Here is a 14,133-nt window from a genome sequence, read left to right as displayed (position 1 = left end):
ACATCAAAAGAAAAATAGTAAACTAAGCTAGGAAAGCAAGAAATTATTTCATCACCCCTTCTCGGAGTGGAATACGGAACATGAAATGAAAATTGTGCTAAAACAAACACTGAATCGAGAACTACCAACAAACAGAATGGAACCAAGTTTGTGTGTGTGCAGAAATCAAGAACAAGGAATTGAAAGGAGACTCTGGTTTCAACCCTGGAAGAGAGTTGAGACCCTACCTAATCTAAGAAGAAGGATGAGAACCCCATCTAAATTACAATTCAGAAAATGAAATTGGGAGAACTCCCTTCTCTTGGTGTGTTGGACTCCTTTATATAGGGAGGCGTAGGGCTCTGATCCCTAGGGTACCACCTCCTCGAAATGACGTTGCTGCCCTTCACACCATTGAGGGGGTCCCTAGTCTTTTCTCCAATGTAGAGTCTGGCTGGCTCCGTTAGAATATCAACTTGATCAGCTTGTTGCCGCCCTTTTTCTCCTCCTTTACTCGACTTTTGCTTTCGCCCTCTTGAATCGTGCGATCTTCGGTTTATGGCGAAATTTACAAACACTTGGCTCAAAAAGGGTTGTTAGTTCACTGATATAGGTGCAGTTTTACATTGGAACACATGCATGAAACGAGCCTCATCAAACTGCTCACACTTAACTCATACTTGTCCTCAAGTATGAAAGAAAAGAAAAAGAAAAGAGGCAAGTTTCAATGCATGGTTCTTATTGGAAAACAGCAAAACCCAAGAACAAAACCCAAAATCTAGAAAAGAAGGAAAAACAATGAAAGCAACTAAACACGTTGACATAAAGATAAAGAAAAACAAAGAGAAAGAATAGAACTAGTTTATGTTTATTGGCAATTGTCCCCACAAGCTTAAGGTCAATCCAATCGTCTACAGTCTCAGATATTTTTCCCTCCCTCTTTTACCTAAGCATGCTTGACCGTTTGTCAAGATAGCTTCTATCATCCTAACTGTTGGATTCACTCGGTCACTCAATCCTCAACAGAATTGTTAGGACCATTATCTCATTCATTTTCCCATACCATTGATGTTAGAGTTCTACTAACAAAAGCTAACTCCTTAAGGTCTTTTATTTAGGTTGTAATGGGGTCAAGGATTATAGTATATACAGGTGAGGGTCCTATGGGTTCTAAGTTAAAAATGAATTGCATCCGAATGAAGGACATGTCCAAATGAAGGACATGTGAACTTAAGGACAAAACTAGAATAACTTCCCTATGTACAATATAAACTATTGGAACTACCCCTTGGCCATTTTTGGCCTTATTTTCCTAAAAAAAAAATTCATAGGGTTGGGTTACATCATTTCTAGCCCTTTTTCTTTCTCTTTTCATTCTATTTTTGCAGGTCAGGCTATACACAATTCCTATCCATTTTCTAACTTTCTCTTTTGTTTTCTAATTTTTTCTAGGTCAGATTACAAAGCTTCCTGTCCGTTTTCTTTCTAAATCTTTTTTTTTTCTTTCTAATTATCCCCTTGTTCACATGACATGGAGGTTTAGGGATTCCAAAGAAAGGATGATCATATTTGAGGCAAGTTTCATGCATGTGTTCCATAGTAAAATTGCACTTAAATCAGTTAACTAACGATCCTTTTTGAGCCAGGTGTGTGTAAATTTCGCCATAAACCAAAGATCACATGATTCAAGAGGGCAAAAGAAAAAGTCGAGAAAAAGAGGAGAAAAAGGCAACACCAAGCTGATCAAGTTGATATTCTAACGGAGCCAGCCAGACTCTACATTGGAGAAAAGACTAGAAACCCCCTCAAAGGTGTGAAGGGCAGCAACGTCATTTCGAGGAGGTGGTACCCTAGGGATCACAGCCCTACGCCTCACTATATAAAGAAGCCCAACACACCAAAAGATGAGAGTTTCCCCATTTTTATTTTCTGCATCGTAGTTTAGAGGGAGTTCTCATCCATTTTCTTAGATTAGGTAGGGTCTCAGCTCTCTTTCTGGGCTGAAACCAAAGTCTCTTTTCAATTCCTTGTTTCCGATTTCTGCGCACACACTTGGTTCCGTTCAGATTAGGTGGTAGTTCTCGATTCAGTGTTTGTTTTAGTACAATTTCCATTTCTTGTTCTGTATTCCACTCCGAGAAGGGGTGATGAAACAATTTCCTGTTTTCTTAGCTTAGTTTACTGCTTTTCTTTTGATGTGATCGACTTTCTGCGTTCTGTTTTAGTTTAATTCAAGTCTCTGTTTTCGTCTTCCAACTTCGCGTCTTGTTTTATATCTTATGCTTTAGATCTGTTTTTGCTTCCGTGCTTTATGTTGAGTTTTAGCTTAGATTTGATGTTTATTGTTTGAGTCGTCTTCGTATGCTTAGATCTAGGAGTTTGTGTTTCGTTTTTGCATGAAAATGTCGTAGATCTTGTTCTTACGTAGTCGTAGCTTAGATCTTAGGAGTAATTTAAGTTTTACGTATTTTTTGATGTTTTGTCTTCTCTAATTCTTCAGATCTGTTTATTGTTCTGTTATTTCCATATACCGATGCATGAAATTAGCCTTATCACTAGCCCAAGAGGTTATTGGCCAGAAAGAGGTGTGCCATTCGCAAAACAGGATCTGCTATCTCTTCCCCTCTTGACTCACTTGTTTTAAACGGTTTTGCACCGTCAACCCCTATTTATTTCCATGCTTCCTCAGCATTGAACTCTTTTGTACAGTTAGGCTGGCCAATTTCCCTCTGAGACCAGTCCCCTTTCTCGCTCATCTTAGAGCTCAATAATCTTAACCTCAACGACCATTCCTTTAGATTCATGGCCATATCTTGGTTGAAAAACCTGAAGTAAATGGACTCCTTGTCCAGATCAGTAGTTGACTCAAAATGGAAGAAAGTGAAAAACTCCTTCGCAAGATTCACAGGTACCGCACAAGGTGCATGTTCCATTATCCAACCGAATCCCATTCCTCTGAAGTAGTCCACAAATTGCTTCTTGATTCCCAATGCTCGCAGAGAGCGAAGATGAATTTTGAAAAATATTTAACCTCAATTCGCTTGACACTCATTGAATAATTATACTATTTTTTTTTTTTTTTGCATACATTGTGCAGCTTTTATCATTCGTGGTGAATATTGTTGCTTTTTTTAAAAAAAAATTATTGTTATTCTCTATCTCCATTCTTCTTCTTACTTGTTGTTTTTGAAATCATATTGGCATTTTAATCTATATTACATATTTTGCAAGCACAACTAAAGGTGTTGGCCATGTTGCCGAGCACAAGTAGAAGTGGTTGGTATATTCCGAGCACAATTATAAGTGCTCGCTGGGTTGCCGAGCACAAGTAAAAGTAATCGCTAGTTTACCGAGCAAAGGTAAAGGTGCTCGGCAGTTTCCGAGCACAAGTAAGGTGCTTGGCGAGTGTTGGTCGAGAAACAGTATTTTTTTTGTAGCGCTATTTGGTACTAGTATATGTATCTAATCATGATCTTAATATTCTATGCTACTCTTGTTGCTCTCATTGACTAGCTTCTCAGTATGTTCTATTATTGTTTGACTTTAGTTATTAAATTATTTGGGATTTTATTCATTTAATTTATATATTTACATATTAATTTTAATGTACGTGGACATCTTTTATTATCTTCTCTCACATTTTTTAATTAGATGTATCTACATTGACATATTGTGTGTTTCTAACAACTGGGGCATGACATGATATATATTGTGGTAAAATTATTTAATATCTATTGCCACAATCTAATTGTGGTAAAATAATTTAAATTGTGGCAATATTAATTAAATAATTTTACCACAATTAAATTGTGGCAATATTGATATACATATATATACTTCCGATGAGTCCAACCTCAAACATATACTCTAATAGAAAATGGCCATCTCTTCAAAGGTCTTCGTCTTCATCTTATGCTCTATCCTTTTAGCATCGGGTTCGTTTTTAAATTTTATTCCACGCTTAAATAATAATAAAAGTACATGTTTGTATTTCCTTACAAAAATACTACTTCAAGATTTCTCAATTTTAATTGTTTCCCCAACTTTTTAAATTTTGCAGTTAGTAGTAGCATTGAGATAAAGCAGGTATGCACATGTGTAAAAGATCTTGGACCGTGCAATGATCGGTGTCAAGCCGACTGTGTTACTTTATTTGTCCGAAATCTAGAAAATGCTTATTGCACATCTGGAGTCTGCCATTGCGCTTTTAGATGCTCAACATGTCCTCCGAAATAAAGTTGGTTCAACAAGTATTTGTTTGCTATAATGTGTCTTATTTCCTTGAGTTTGAACCATCTTTATTAAATAAAAAAAGTACTCCTCCTAAGATTTGAGTTTGATTGTAACATGTGATCATTTTTTTATATAGCTTTAACATAATAAATAAATGAGTTTGCAACTCCTTTTTCGGGTTTTCGTTGTCGTTTCTTTTACGTATCGCAAAAGAGAGTTGAATTGCATAGGGTCCGTAGTAACTCTATAAAAATGTTCCATTGTCGAGGAGTTGCTATTATCAATAGAATCAAATTAAATCCATGAAACTTACTAAAGTATGAATTTCAGCCATCAAAATTAATTATGCAACTCAAAAAAGCCATAATATTATCATAAATTAATACATGCATCTCGTCGTTTGACTTTGTAGAAGACTTTATGTCATGTCCTAGTTGTTAGAAACACAGAAAATATCAATGAAGACACATCTAATTAAAAATGTGAGAGAAGATAATCAAAGATGTCCACATTAAGATTAATATGTAAATATATAAATTAAATGAATAAAATCCCAAATAAATTAATAACTAAAGTGAAACAATAAAAGAACATACTAAGAAGCTAGTCAACGTATGCAACCAGAGTAGCATGGAATATTAAGATAATGATTAGAGACATATACTACTACCAAATAGAATGAAATGAAACATAAGTTATTACTTAAATGTTGATGATATGGCATGGTGAGCACGTAAAGTAGATGGATAATGGGATACAGAGACAAGGGATATATGATGTAGGCTAATTTAGTGACTTCAAAATTATCAACAAATAATTTAGGTAGCTGGATAGAAGGGCAATGAACTTGCTAGATTGAAATAATTTTGGAATACATCAGAGTAAAAGCAAAATTTCAAGTCAAAGAGACATCATAAGTAAGCATAAAGCCATGTTAAATACTCACGTTCTAATAGCACAAATAGATACAAGCACAGTATAAAAAAAATGAATTGATGTTGTCTATCAGAATAAGGTTCAAAACAATTTGTACTACAAAGCAAGGCGTTAGCCATACATGGATGGTTTGGTAAAAATATTCTAAATAAAAATACCTAAGATCTTGTCATCGACCAAAATATAGTCTATTTTCTTTTTTAACTATATTTTGTTTTTCCACAAAACTGAAGAAAAACAAATCAATATAGTCCCAACAATAATGCTCAAATTATAAAGTCATTATTATATGATTGTAATAGAATTTTTCAGTTAGAGTGGGATGAAAACAACATCTATCACTTGCCATAATAGCAACATCAATCACAACTTAAATTTTTGCACGAAATTTTCACAGCTCAATACCCCTAATAATCTTGGAGATTTTTATAATACAAACTACTATACAATATCTGCTCTTTTTATGCTTTCATTAAAAAATTTAACCTTTTCTTTTGCTCAAACTTGCTTAAATATTTAGTCTTAGGTTTTTTATCTTTTTTAAAAGGCTGCCTTTTTCATTTTCAATATAAAACAATGACCTTTTCAAACGTGTATCCCCAAGTGAATAGAATACCATCCAATAATAATTCAAACTTATAATATTTTTCATGCCACCAACAATAACTACTCAATAATGTACTAACACCTCGGATTTAGGGACCGTGACTTAAAAAGAAGGCTAATAAAGGATATTTTCAACAAAGAATTTAGGTAGATAAAAGGGTAATGAACTAGATTAGGTAGAAATAATGTTGGACAAATTTGAGTAGAAAAATAATTTCTAAATTCAAGTCAAATAGAGAAACATAATTTCTTAATTCAAGTCAAATGATTTCAAAATTCAAGAATAATTGATAGATTTGTTTACCTTATACGCAAAAATAAGATATATGTAACTCATTCCAATTGTAACAAGACTTGTCTGTCTATCTTAACATCCTAGCATGAATCACTATACTTGACTAAGTCATGATTCGGATAAAGGAATATGAGTTTTGAAATTCCAATAGCTGGGTAATTCTTACCCAAACATTGTAAGAAATTTTGTACATTGTATCAATAATAATCATGATCGGTTATTAAAAGTTTCCAACTAATTAGAGCCATCAAAATTTATTTTGCAGCACAAAAAAGGCATTATATCACTTCAAAAAAATGAATCCGGACACAAAAATTGAAACGTAATTACCTGCGTTGTGAATTTTAAAAAATAAGAACAATTTAGGACGTTAAAGAAAGCATTCCTAAATTAAGAACAAATTAACTTAATCTTTTTATTTTTTAGGACGCTTTCATTATATACTAAAAATTACCAACTACTGATATACTATATATAGATTTCAGCCCATAAAAGTCTATTATGCTGCTCAAATAAAGCACAATATTATCAGTAATTAATACATGCATTTGGTCGTTTGACTTTTGAGAAGACTTTGTGTCGTAAGTCGTAACATACTTGTTACTTGTTAGAAACACACACAATATCAATGAGGTTATATCTAATTAAAAAGGTGAGACAAGATAATCAAATATATCCACAATTAAGATTAATTTATAAATATATTAGTTACGTGAATAAAGGATTAAATATGGGAAATAACTAAAGTCAAACAATAGAAGAACATTAGGAGAAGAGTAAACGACAGCGACAAGAGTAGCTTAAAAAATTAAGATGAAGATTGATACATATACATACCAAACAGAATGAAATGAAACATAATTTATTAATTAATATTGATGATATGGCAAGGTGAGCACGTATAGTAGATGGATCATGCGCTATATAGACAGGGATATATACTATGATGTAGGCTAATTTAGTGACTTCAAAAATAATTAAGATGTCCCTCGTTCTAATGTAAACAAGACTTGTGTGTCTACTTATGATGAGTTTTATTAATGAAATTGATAATACTTTAGAGTTTCAATTTAGTAAAGTGCGTGTAATAATTCTATTCCAAATTAGCTTTATTGTGTGTGCTATTTTAAAAATTTGATGCACAAACAATATTTTATATATGGTCTACTTATATTTTGTCAAGCACTTCAGAAGAATGATATGTAAGTTTCTCTTTGAGCCTATTCAGGGGCCTATTAAATTAGTATGCATAATACATTGACGTACGTTGAATTTGGATAAAAGGGCAATGAACTAGTTTTGGTAGGCAGAAATGATTTTGAAGAAACATTTTGGTAGAAACAAATAAAATAAATGAATAAGTATATAGACTAGACATAACATAATAATAATTGAAATAGTGATCTGGCATGTTGAGCACGTCTAGTACATGCAGGTAGAGAAGAATGAATGAAATGAAACATCGGATTAAATTGATAGAGCACACTCCAACCTAATTAAAAATTAAATGTGAAATTACAAGTATTTAAGGATGTGGGAAGAGTGAAGAGAGAAAACATCAATTCAATCCAATCTGAAAAAACATTTGATTTGATTTCAATTGAATATATGATGGATATGAAAAAGATTGTAATTGGTTTGAGTTTGATGCTAGTAGCAATGTTGCAAATGATTGTTGTTGGTGCTGGTGGGGGCAAGTGGGACCTTTTACGGTCGAACATCGGGGTGTCTGCGATGCACATGCAACTCCTGAACAACGATCGTGTTGTGATCTTCGACCTGACTGATTTCGGAGCCTCAAACATTTCCCTGCCAAACAACCGGTGTCGCGACAACCCAAAGGATCTGACACTCCAACACGATTGCACAGCGCATTCTGTTGAGTACAACGTGGCTTCCAACTCAATCCGGCCCCTGTTCGTGTACAGCAACACGTGGTGCTCTTCTGGAGCCGCCATGCCTGATGGTTCTCTAATGCAGACGGGAGGATTCAACGACGGTTATAATACCGTTAGAGTGTTCAAACCATGCAACGATAATTCTTGTGATTGGCAGGAATTTAGCAATGTCCTCAAACACAGAAGATGGTATGCCTCCAATCATATTTTACCTGATGGTAGGCAGATCATTTTTGGTGGACGCGACCGCTTCTCGTACGAGTTTTACCCCAAAACATCCGGAGCTGATCTAGCTGTTGAGTTGCCTTTCCTTAAGGACACTCGTGATCCGACCATTGAAAACAATCTCTACCCCTTTGTTTTCTTGAATGTGGATGGGAATATGTTTGTCTTCGCCAACAATCGAGCTATCTTGTTCGACTATGTAAGGAGAGTGGTGGTAAGAAATTACCCTACCATCCCGGGTGGGGATCCTAGGAACTATCCTAGTTCGGGTTCTGCAGTTCTGCTTCCGTTGCGGATATCCTCAGGAGCAATAGTAGCGGAAGTATTGGTGTGCGGGGGAGCACCGAAAGGATCCTTTACAAGTGCAAATAACGGCAACTTTGTAGCGGCCCTTAATACATGTGGGAGGATCCGAATAAATGATCCAAATCCGCAGTGGCTCATGGAGACAATGCCTCTCGCCAGAGTCATGGGTGACATGGTGTTGCTCCCCAATGGAAATGTCTTGATTATTAACGGGGCCGCTGCTGGTACAGCTGGCTGGGGTATAGCGCGTAATCCTGTGCTTACACCCCTAGTTTATCGTCCCAATAATCAGCCCGGCTCCAGGTTTGAGGCACAGACCGCCACTTCTATACCTCGGATGTACCACTCCAATGCAATATTGCTTCGCGATGGACGTGTTCTTGTTAGTGGAAGCAATCCAAATGCTTATTACACATTTACAGGGGTTCTCTATCCCACAGACCTCACAATGCAAGCTTATTCCCCGGAATACTTAGATCCACAGTTTGCATCTCTTCGTCCCAACATCGTTTCCCCGGCTTCGCATTCTCAGCTTGGATATGGACAACTACTTACCATTAATTTCACCCTTCCTCAACCCACAATCAATGCTACTACTGCTAATTCTCTTACCGTCTCAATCGCCGCACCTCCCTTCACGACACACTCATTTTCCATGAATCAAAGACTCCTCCTTCTTACCACTTCTAATGTCACATCTTTGGGAGGATCCAATTATCAACTTCGTGTCTCCATTCCCAATTCTAAAATTCTTGCTCCTCCAGGATATTATCTTCTCTTTCTTGTGTATCAACAAGTTCCAAGTCCTGGCATTTGGGTCCAATTCAAGTAGCTAGCTAGGAGGACTACTTAATTATTTTCCTTCTTACTATTAGTTTTGTTAGTTTAGTTTGTATCCACTCTCTTTCTCTTTCTCTTTCTCTTTCTCTTTAAGGAGGGAAAGCCAGAGACGTATGTAATTTCAGCTTCATTTTAAAATACGCTCTTCTTTAATTTCCTTGAGAGTACGTAAACAATGATATATATAAATCTCACTATTTTTACTTAGAATATGCATGCCTATAGGTCATGAAGCGATTTTGTTTTGTTATATTTTAATGTATATCGCTCTAACATTCCTCAATACGCATCAATCGTCATTCCTAAAGCTAATTCAAAATTAGATTTAACAAACCAATTGAACCCTCATTACGTAACCCTATAAACTTGTTACTCTAAAGATTTCGGAAAGAAAGATAAAGATACGCATGGTGACTTTTGAGAAGAATGTGGCATATCATAGACGTTAGAAACACAATGTCTGAGGAAATATATAATTAATAAAGAAGAGAGAAGATATTCAAAGTTGTCCAACAACTTAATTAAGTGAATAAACCCCCAAATACAATTAATAATAAAAGTCAAACTATACAAGAATATATAGAGAAGCTATGAACTGAAAGGTAAAAACTGTAAGGATAATTATGTTATTACTTCTCAATGATTTATCATCTACTTGATCACCTTTAAAAAGAAAATATAAACCCTAGAAAGTACTAATAAAATACTCCGTGATTTTATTACAAAAGATATGCTTAACTAAATATGATACCGTAGTTGGCTTTGTGATATTACATTTGGTGTTAGGTGATCATTATTTGTTGACGGAATCTTGATACCTCATTGGCTTTGTGATCTTGCTATTAGACTTGGATCTTGTTGGACTTTGGTATCGCTGCGGCTAGGCTGGTCAGACGTGTGTGCCTATATAATTTAAGTGCAAGATAATTATACAAGAATATAGTTATGTACAAATTATGATCATATCAATTATATACTCCCGAACCAACATCTTATGAATATAATCATTTTCCAAATCATAATGACTATTTTATACAAATGTAAGTGGAGTAATTAACTAGATAGTACCATCATAAACAAAAATAACACAAGTGATTGTAAAAGAAGAAAGATAGCTTCATAAGCTGAAAATCTTGTTCATGCATCAGCAAGTGATTACAATATTTAGTTTCACAACTTATGCCTATTTTGATAATGGTTTCAGCTAAATTATACCTAAATCTAATTTCTAGGCATTGCTCCAATTGGGGTATCTTCTTCTCCTGCAAATTATAATGGCATGAGATCGTTGCCAAGTGTAAAAGGGTCGGTAAGAGGGTTCTGTATATTATTTTCGAATGAATTACATTGTCCATGGAGCATCAATATATAGGACTAGGGATTACTCTACAAGGTAAACCTAATTAACATAATTACAAAGATTGCATATCTCTTATAATTAGTAAGAGATTATGTACGCATATCTTCATATGGTGCAATCTTCTCCAACACTCTCATAAGTCTCCTTAGCCATAGTAATAAAGTCAGCCCACTCTTTATCCCGTGAAACTCTGCTTCCGCGCTAGATAGTGCTACCAATTTCTGTTTCTTGCTTCTCCATGTTACCAAGATTATCTCCAACGAAGGTAAAGTACTCCGCGGTTAATCTCCTATCATTCGGGTTTCCAGCCCAATCTGCATCAGTTAACCCATTTATCTCCAAGTGTCCATGTTTCTCGAACAGAAGCCCATGTTCAGTTGTTCCTTTCAAATACCGAACAATCCTTATAGCTGCTTCCCAATGCTCTTCTTGAGGTGCATGCATAAACTGACTTATTATTCCCACCGCGTAGGCAATATCTGGCGTAGTGTGACATAAATAAATCAACTTCCCGACTAACCTTTGATATCTCCCCCTGTCAGCAAGCTTTGCCTCTTCCTTCATTTGCAGTCCTTGGTTTTGAACTATCGGAGTATTTGCAGGCTTGCAGTCAAGCATCCCTAGATCATCTCAACCTCACTAAACAAGTTTTTCCTTAGCTCGGTCATCTCTTCAGTATCATCTCCGGTGATAATCATATCATCCACATAAATTATCAGACACGTGATTTTGCCGCCTCTCTTCTTGATAAACAGTGTGTGATATGAATTACTCTGTTTATACCCATACTTCTTCATCACTTCCGTGAACTGTCGAAACCACGCTCTTGGAGATCGCTTCAGCCCGTGCAGCGTCTTCTTCAGGTGGCATACCTCTCCAGCTTGGAAATCATCAGTAAATCCAGGTGGAGGTTCCATGAAAACCGGCTTCGGTAGCTACCAATGTAAAAAGGCATTAGTCACGTAGAATTGGTGAAGTGGTCAATCCTTGTTGGCAGCAATTGAGAACATCACTCTTACAGTGTTGATTTTTTCCACGGGAGAAAAAGTCTCATCATAATCGATTTCGTAGGTCTAGGTGTACCCCTTTGCCACAAGTCTGGCCATGTATCTCTCTACCGTGCCGTCTGACCTTCTCTTTATCGTGAACACCCGTCTACACCCAACAGTCTTTACCTCTTCAGGAAACTTGCCTTTTACCCATGTATTATTCCTCATTAGTGCCCTCATCTCCGTGATCATAGCATGCCTCCAGTGTTTATGTTTCATTGCCTCATCTGCCGATTGTGGAATTTCTTCCTCTTCATACAATGCAACCTCAAATGCTCTAGCCATTTTGGCCAAATTCCGTTGCACAAAGTTTGCTACTCCTTATCGGCTCTTCTTTCCAATCTTTTCAGGAGAGTATCTTTTTGGTGGGACTCCTCTTGTAGTCCGATTAGGAAGAATGTATCTCCCAGTGCCACTATCAACCGTATTATCCTCCTCTGGGGTATCTATACTCATATGGTCAGGGGAAATTGTATTTTCGTCGTGATCAAGAATTACCTCAGATATCATCTGAGGAGGATCTGGGGGCGAGACCTGCTCAACGGCAGTGACAACTGGTTCTGTTAGATCCTCAATCGAAGAATTTGGAAGTGGCACCACCCAACTTAGGTAGTCTGATGAACTGTCTGGATCGCTCTCCCCCTGACTACTACGGTGGGTGTGGTAAAAGAACTCGGTTTCTAAGAAATTACAGTTCATTGTGGTAATAATGATTTTTTTAGTGTGAGGATCAAAGCATCTGTACTCCTTCTGGTTCATCCCATACCCTACGAAGACACATTTGGTTGCACATGGTGATAGTTTGGTTCTCTCGTGTTTAGGGATATGAACATAGACAGTGCAGCCAAAGACTTTGGCTGGAAAGGGGAATTTTGGTCATTTTGGATAGGATATCGAGTGGAGTTTTATTGTTGAGGATTTTTGTAGGTAAACGGTTCATGAGGTAAACGGATGTGGCTATGGCCTCTGGCCAGAAATGTTTGGGTACTTTGGATTCGATCATGAGAGCCCGAGTAATTTCTAAGATTGTCCTATTTTTCCTTTCTGTTACCCCATTTTGTTCAGGTGTGTAGGCACAAGATGTTTGGTGGATCATTCCTTTTTCTTTACAGAACTGGGCCATTGAACTATTAACAAACTCCCTCCCATTGTCTGACCTAAGGGTTTTTACGGTGGTATGAAACTGTGTGGATTATTTTTAGTGGTGTAAGTGGGGTTAGTAATAAAGTAACTTTTTACCATAAATAGAAATTACTCAAGTATGTTAGGACACCCTAAAGTGGTATATGAGTCTAATATCTTGGGATGGAGGGAGTATTATATATCAAATTTAAATTTGGCTCTTGATATAGTGATTGAACTAAGAACACTAATATTTAATAATAAAAAAAGAGAAAGCGTTAACTTTATAGCTTTAAAATATTAAACATACAGGTAAAAAACAATATGACTATTTTTTTATGGATGTTCGACTAAACGTTCCAAAAATTAATGGATAAAGTAGGAGTAAGAAAGAGAAAATGATTGTGAAGAAATTTCTGCAACTAAAAACGATACTAATTTCAATGAATGGACCAAAATGAACATGACCAAAAAAGAATCACTTCTTTTTCGTACTCGTTTTGAAAAAATAATTATAAATAGTTAAAGTGGAGATAAAGTAAAGTAAGAAAGAGAAAAATATAGTTAAGACTCCACTTTAACTATTTATTATTATTTTTTCAAAACGAGTGCGAAAAAGAAGTGACTTAAGTAACGTGGGACGGAGGAGTAGTATTTTATAAAATTTTCAAAGCATTTGACTTTTTAATTTTTTTTCATTTCAACGTAAAATAGGTAAATTGATAACTTTTACTTATACATTTTTAATATATATTTCAAGCAAATTACTACATTTTTAAATGAACTACATTAAAAAATATATAAAATTGTGGGTCCGGCTTTCAACTTCACTAATATATATTTGAATACTAGTCCATGGCATGTCTTCCATAAATATTTCCCAATACTACCCCTTATACAAATGTTATCGATTTTCAAGATGCATGGGAAAAAAGTACCTTTAAATATATATTTTATTAAAATAGAATATAATGATTACTCTATATAACATTTTAACTCCTAATTATGGCATCGCCATAATGTCAAAAAAACATTTTGTTTTAGTATGCCTTAACTAGATATATACTATTTAATATGATATTAGAGTAAATTAGTCACGTTATAAAATCGTACTATGGCAAAAAGTCATAAGGATAGATCATTACCCTTAGGAAAATGATTTTTTGACATAAAGGCATTGTAATAATGAGATTAACATAGTAATTTTAGATTGTTTTTTATTGTTATATAAATATATTTAAAATAAGACTTTAGCTTTAACTTTAATTATGGAATAAATTTATT

General features: G+C 35.3%; 1 long non-coding RNA gene and 1 pseudogene across 1 annotated transcript; both read left to right on the top strand.

Moving 5' to 3' along the window:
- The first annotated feature begins 3,111 nt into the window (after positions 1-3,111).
- LOC148923045 (uncharacterized) lies at positions 3,112-4,380 on the top strand. The gene is made up of 2 exons (XR_016132370.1): positions 3,112-3,914; positions 4,040-4,380. It is a non-coding gene; the product is annotated as an uncharacterized LOC148923045 (long non-coding RNA).
- Positions 4,381-7,621: 3,241 nt separating this feature from the next.
- On the top strand, positions 7,622-9,411 carry LOC125207901 (aldehyde oxidase GLOX pseudogene; annotated as a pseudogene).
- The last annotated feature ends 4,722 nt before the right edge of the window (positions 9,412-14,133 follow it).

This window comes from Salvia hispanica, chromosome 6 (genome assembly GCF_029641045.1).
Source record: "Salvia hispanica isolate PSC_SH4W2 chromosome 6, Shi_PSC_v1, whole genome shotgun sequence".
Taxonomy (NCBI): Eukaryota; Viridiplantae; Streptophyta; class Magnoliopsida; order Lamiales; family Lamiaceae; genus Salvia; species Salvia hispanica.
This window is presented reverse-complemented; position numbering and strand designations above follow the sequence as displayed.